Source organism: Triticum dicoccoides, chromosome 4B (genome assembly GCF_002162155.2).
Source record: "Triticum dicoccoides isolate Atlit2015 ecotype Zavitan chromosome 4B, WEW_v2.0, whole genome shotgun sequence".
Classification (NCBI taxonomy): domain Eukaryota; kingdom Viridiplantae; phylum Streptophyta; class Magnoliopsida; order Poales; family Poaceae; genus Triticum; species Triticum dicoccoides.
In genome coordinates, this window is record NC_041387.1 from 340000040 (window position 1) to 340006039 (window position 6000).

Consider the following 6000-nt stretch of genomic DNA (forward strand, 5'->3'; position numbering starts at 1 on the left):
AGGAACGCCGAACAGTTACGACGAGCATGGCTTAGACATGTTGTTAGACAATACTCGGGATATCGCACCTGCAAGAGCTCCGGACCTAAATCCGGGGCAGATCGCGTCGTCCGAAGACGGGTGGATGGACCCCGCCCCGGAGGCCGCATACTCATCGGCGGTAGAGCCGAACATGAACTCCACCCCCAAGGAAGTCTGTGTCATTGGACCCCAGACTTGTGTCTGGCTATAGGTTCCAGACCGCGCGCCCCCAAGCCCGCAAATCTGGTTGGGCTCCGGTAATGGAGTTCACCATTGCGGATATCTTCCAGCACTCGCCCTTTGGCGACATGCTGAATTCATTAAGGTCTCTCTCTCTGTCAGGAGGCTCTGGCCGAACTATGTCCGTCTCGAGTGGGAAGCAGGCGACGAGGAAATTCGTTACCCACCCACCACCCACTTCATTGCCACTGTCGATGATTTGACCGACGTGCTTGACTTCGACTCTGAAGACATCGACGGTGTGGACGACGATGCAGGAGAAGAACATGAACCACCGCCCATGGGGCGCTGGGCAGCCACCTCCTCGTATGATAAATATATGGTGGACACTCCCAAAGAAACCAATGGCGATGAGGCAATGGAGGATAACCCTTCAAGGAAGAAATCAAAGCATGGGCGTCATCGGCGCCGCTCTAAGCCCCGCCACAGCAATACCAACATAGGAGACGGAAACAATCTGGATGGTGCCAAAGATGAATCCCGATCAGTCTGCCTTTGAGCGGGCCGAACAGGAAGACGGGCAGGTCAACCCAAACGAACAGGTGACGGACGGATACCTAGAGGAGGACAACTACATGCCCCCCTCCAGACGAGGTGAGCCTCGGCGATGATGAATTCGGCGTGCCTGAGGATCCTGTAGAGCAGGAGCGCTTCAAGCGCCGGCTTATGGCCACTATGAGAAGCCTGAAAAAGAAGCAGCAGCAGCTCCAAGCTGATCAAGATCTGCTCACAGACAGATGGACTGAAGTCCTGGCAGCCGAGGAATATGGACTCGAGCGCCACACCAAAGGTTACCAAAAGCACAAGTTGCTACCTCAACTCGAGGAGGAGCCTATACTACCAGCACAGGATGAGGCTGACCGGCCACCTCGTTGCCGGGATAAAACGGCGTATCAGCCTGAATACCAGCCCGCAACCCCACACCAATACACTACGGCCCGTGGCAATAGGCAAGACCTGCAAGACATACAGGAAAACAAGGCAGGACAACCAAGATCGATCTACGGATCGCGGGGGCGCTGAGGGAGTCCTGGATTAGGGGGTATCCGGACAACCGGACTGTGTACAATGTCCGGACTATTGAAGCGTGAAGATACAAGACTCAAGACTTCGGCCCGTGTCCGGATGGGACTCTCCTTTGCGTGGAAGACAAGCTTGGCGATCCGGATATTATCTTTCCTTTCTTGTAACCGACTCCATGTAAACCCTAGCCCTCTCCGGTGTCTATATAAACCGGAGAGGTTGGTCCTTAGAAGGCTGATCACAATTACAATCATACCATCATAGGCTAGCTCTTAGGGTTTAGCCTCTATGATCTCGTGGTAGATATACTCTTGTACTACCCATATCATCAATATTAATCAAGCAGTAAGTAGGGTTTTACCTCCATCGAGAGGGCCCGAACCTGGGTAAACATCTGTGTCCCTCGCTTCCTGTTACCATCGGCCTTGACGCACAGATCGGGACCCCCTACCCGACATCCGCCGGTTTTGACACCGATATTGGTGCTTTCATTGAGAGTTCCTCTATGCCGTCGCTGTCAGGCTCGATGGCTCCTTCAATCGTCACCAACGACGCTGTCCAGGGTGAGACTTTCCTCCCCGGGCAGATCTTCGCGTTTGGTGGATTCGCACTGCGGGCCAATTCACTTGGCCACCTGGAGCAGATCGATAGCTATGCCCCGGGCCACCAGATCAGGTTCGAAAACTTGAACTACACGGCGGATATCCGCGGAGACTTGATCTTCAACGGATTCAGGCCAGCGCCAGGAGCGCCGAATAGTCACGACGAGCACGGCTTAGACCTGCTGCAGACGATGCTCGGGATATCACCCCGGCAGAAGCCTCAGATCTAAATCCGGGGCAGGTTGCGCTGCCTGAGGACGGAGGAATGGACCCCGCGCCGCAGGCCGTACCCTCATCGGTGTTGGAGCCGAACACAGGCCTCACTTCTCAGGGAGCCTGTAACTTCGGACCCCCGGATTCATATCCGGTTGTAGGTTCCAGTCCGCGCGTCCCCGAGTCCGCCGAGCCTGGTTGGGCTCCGGTAATGGAGTTCACCGCAATAGACATCTTTTAGCACTCGCCCTTTGGCGACATACTAAACTCATTTAAAATTCTCTCTTTGATAGAGAATTCCGGGCCGAACTATATCCGGCTCGAGTGGGAAGCAGGCGACGAAAAAATTCGTTACCCACCAACCACCCACTTGATAGCCACGGTTGATGATTTAACCAACATGCTTGACTTCGACTCCGAAGGCATCGACGGTATGGACGACGATGTAGGAGAAGACTCAGAATCTATGGGGTACCGGATTCCCGCCTCATCACATGACATATACATGGTGGATACACCCGAGGAAGATGACGGTGACAATCCGGAAGATAAAACCCTTGGGCAAAAACCAAAGCGACGGCGCAGACGCCATTCCAAATCCAGCAACAATAAAAATATCAGCAAGAGCGCCAGAAGAATGGATACTCTGATCAACCCCGAAAGCAACAACGACCAAACGGAACCAGCGATGGAGCAGGACAAACCAGGCCACGCCGAGCATAGTTCGGAGCAGACGCCCAAAGACAATGACCCAGAGGGACGAGTTCATCACACCGGCCCAGGACAAGAAGACAGTCCGGACGATGACGCATTCATCATTCCGGAAGAACACATGGAATGAGAGAACCTCCACAGAAAGCTTATGGCCACAACGAGAAGTCTGAAGAGGCAGAAGTAACGGCTTAAAGCCGCACAGGAAACGCTCAATTGCAGATGGAACAAAGTGCTAGACACTGAAGAAAGATATGGCGACGATCGCCACACAAAGAGCTACCCAAAACGTAAGCTACTGCCAGAATTTGACGACGAGGCCGTTCCATCAAAAAGTAACACGACCAGGAGACCAGACGTACCACTTCACAACCACAACAAAGCAGTTAACGAAGACGCACACGATTTACGTGAGCACTTGGATAAGACAGCTGGCGCAGCTAGGTCCATTTACGGATCTAAAAGACACACCTCGGCGGGGGACTACGGTCGTCACAAAGACTATGTCAATCAAATACCAGTTCGGAATAAACACCAGACACAACAACAACCGATGGCAAGCCATAGGGCGTCCAGATACAGAGGGGCTGCTCAACCCCTATGCTTTACCGATGAAGTACTGGACCATGAATTCCCGCAGGGCTTCAAACCTATGAACATAGAGGCATACGACGGAACGACATACCCAGGGGTCTGGATCGAGGACTTTATCCTACATATACATATGGCTCACGGGGATGACCTCCACGCCATCAAATACCTTCCCCTCAAACTAAAGGGACCAGCCAGACACTGGTTGAAAAGCCTCCCTGAAAATTCAATTGGGAGTTGGGAGGAACTCGAGGACGCTTTTAGGGCCAATTTTCAAGGGACTTATGTCCGGCCTCCGGATGCTGACGATTTAAGTCACATAATCCAACAGCCCGGAGAGTTCGCCCGAAAGCTTTGGAATAGATACCTCACCAAGAAGAATCAAATCGTTGATTGTCCGGATGCCGAAGCCCTAGCGGCATTCTAACACAGCATTCGTGACGAGGGGCTCGCCAGACACCTCGGCCAAGAAAAGCCAAGGACAATGGCAGCCCTAACAAGCCTTATGACCCGCTTTTGCGTGGGTGAGGATAGCTGGCTAGCCCGTAAAGGCACCAGCGACCCCAGCATGTCCGAAATAAGGGACGGTAATGGGAAGCCACGGCGTAATAAAAACAAACGCCAAAACAAGGAAGAGAGCCTGGATAACACAATAATGCCAGATTCAGGGGCTCTCAACCTAACCAGCAAAATAAGCCATCTAAAGGCAGCAAAGAGGGACCGTCCGGTCTGAACAGAGTTCTGGACAGACTGTGCCAAATTCATGGCACCCCCGACAAACCTGCAAACCACACGCACAGAGAATGCTGGGTCTTCAAGCATGCCGACAAACTAAACGCCGAACACAAGGGAAGGGAAACACCAAGTGAAGACGAGGATGAACTTCGCCCGCCGAACACTGGGGGACAGAAAAAATTCCCACCAGAGGTTAAAACGGTGAATATGATCCACACGACTCGCACATCCTTGAGAAGGCACGAACGCGCCCGTAAAGACGCGCGCGATATAGAGCCCATCATACCCACACCTAACTACTGGATGTCTTGTCCGATCACCTTCGATCACCTGGACGACCGAGCTAGTATTCGGCGCGAAGGATCAGATGCCTTGGTTCTTGACCCAATAATCAACGGATACCACCTCAGCCACGTCCTCATGGATGGCGGCAACTGTCTCAATTTAATATATGAGGACACTATCCGCAGGATGGGGATAGACTCATCCAGAATCAGCAAGATTAACACCACCTTTGAAGGGGTGATACCAGGCGTTGAAGCCGACAGCGGGGGCTCCGTTATACTGGAGGAAACATTCGTCTCTCCAGGCAACTCCAGAAGCGAAGAACTAGTCTTCATCATCGCACCCTTCCAAAGCAGCTATCAAGCATTGCTTGGAAGAATGGCCTTTGCCCGCTTCAATGCATTGCTGCACTATGGCCACCTCACACTCAAGATGCCCGGCCCACATGGCATCATCACCATTAGCGGAATAATAGCGCGCTCTTCGCGCGCAGAGGAACACGCGACGGCCCTAGCGGCCGGACTATAAGCAGCCTCTAACAAAAATATGACGGGTCGTTAAGACCACGGACACAGTTAGACGAGTCCAGCAGCCCATATCAAACCAGGGCACCATATATGTAATCCTATAGTGGATACTAGGGGCTAACAATAAAGCCCCACACTTGGCTCAACCTTATTGCCAAACCAGCATCTTACATTTTTACTATCCATCGCATACTTACGTTGCACTCTTCTATGAGTTTCCCTTTTCCGTAAACAACGTTCGCGCGATACCCTTCCAGGATGCGGCACAACAGGGACAAAGGCGCAGACGTGCAGCAGGGCCCTGTTCAACAGGTTTCTTTTTAGATTAAGCCTCTGTGTAAACCTTTTCTATTGCCTCTTGTTGTTTAACCATCCCATGGGTTCCATCCCCACAGAGGATACTGCCGTTTTTGGCATTTCGCCACGACAGATTAACGCACGTACCTGGAAACACAGAGTTTATAATGAATGGGCATTCTTGAGCCCATCATCTGTTATAAAGTCTGAATACCTTCGGGAGTGTTCGGCGTCACGAGTTTGGCCTTCTATGCATCAACTCTGAATCATGTCTTTGGTCAAATGTTGGGTTTGCCCGGCTCCTGGGTTTGCCGCCTTACGTTCCGTTATTATTGGCTAAGGTGGCCAAAGGAGAACTACTATGATTGTGCCTTGGTTATTCTGGATGAGCACCTTAGTAGAGAAAGCCGAAAACTGACTGTCATGATACAGCGAGAGACTGGTCAACCACTCGACGACTCACTGGAATCTCTAGGATTCCTCCGCATTAACGAAGGGCCATTTCCCGGCCAGGTACATACGCGCCCGTATTCGGATGCACGCGTAGGTACCAGGGGCTACATAGTAGCCCCAACGTTAGAATCCCGCGGCTAAGCAAAAGTGTTACAGCTATATAGTCCGGTTGCCTAGTTCGACGTGCGATCACCTCCTTAATGGACCAAGACGTTGGATAAAGAGTGACTAAGCACATTTTTTCGCGAACACCCCCGCATTGTATGCGTGAGGGCTGAAGCCAACGACTGCTAACTTTTGGA